This window comes from Pteropus vampyrus, unplaced genomic scaffold (genome assembly GCF_000151845.1).
Source record: "Pteropus vampyrus isolate Shadow unplaced genomic scaffold, Pvam_2.0 Scaffold1286, whole genome shotgun sequence".
NCBI lineage: Eukaryota > Metazoa > Chordata > Mammalia > Chiroptera > Pteropodidae > Pteropus > Pteropus vampyrus.
In genome coordinates, this window is record NW_011890067.1 from 6,754 (window position 1) to 7,164 (window position 411).

Sequence of the window (411 nt, forward strand, 5' to 3'; positions counted from 1 at the left end):
TCTCTGACAAGTGTTTACTGAGTTCCGGCCACATGTCACGCATCGCTTTAGATGCTGGGCACATACCAGAGAGCGGGGACAACACAGGAAAACTCGGAGGGCACATTCTAATCGGTGGAGACAGCTAACAACGTCAAAACATAATAAGTAAGCTACACAGAATGTGGAGTGTGTGCGTGTGTGTGTGTGCGCGCGCGTAGCTGCACTTTGTGTGCCAATGCCTGCCTCCAAGCCTAGCAATGTGATTGTGTAGTCTCATTGTGTGTCTTGTTCCCTTGGCATGACAGTGTGTGACATTGTTACTGTATTATCGTGTAGCTGTGTCTCTTGAGGGCAAGTGGAGTTGCAAGTTGTGTGTTGCTGTGTGTTGCCATGGAGAGGGGGCACGCCGACGGGCATTAACGATCACGT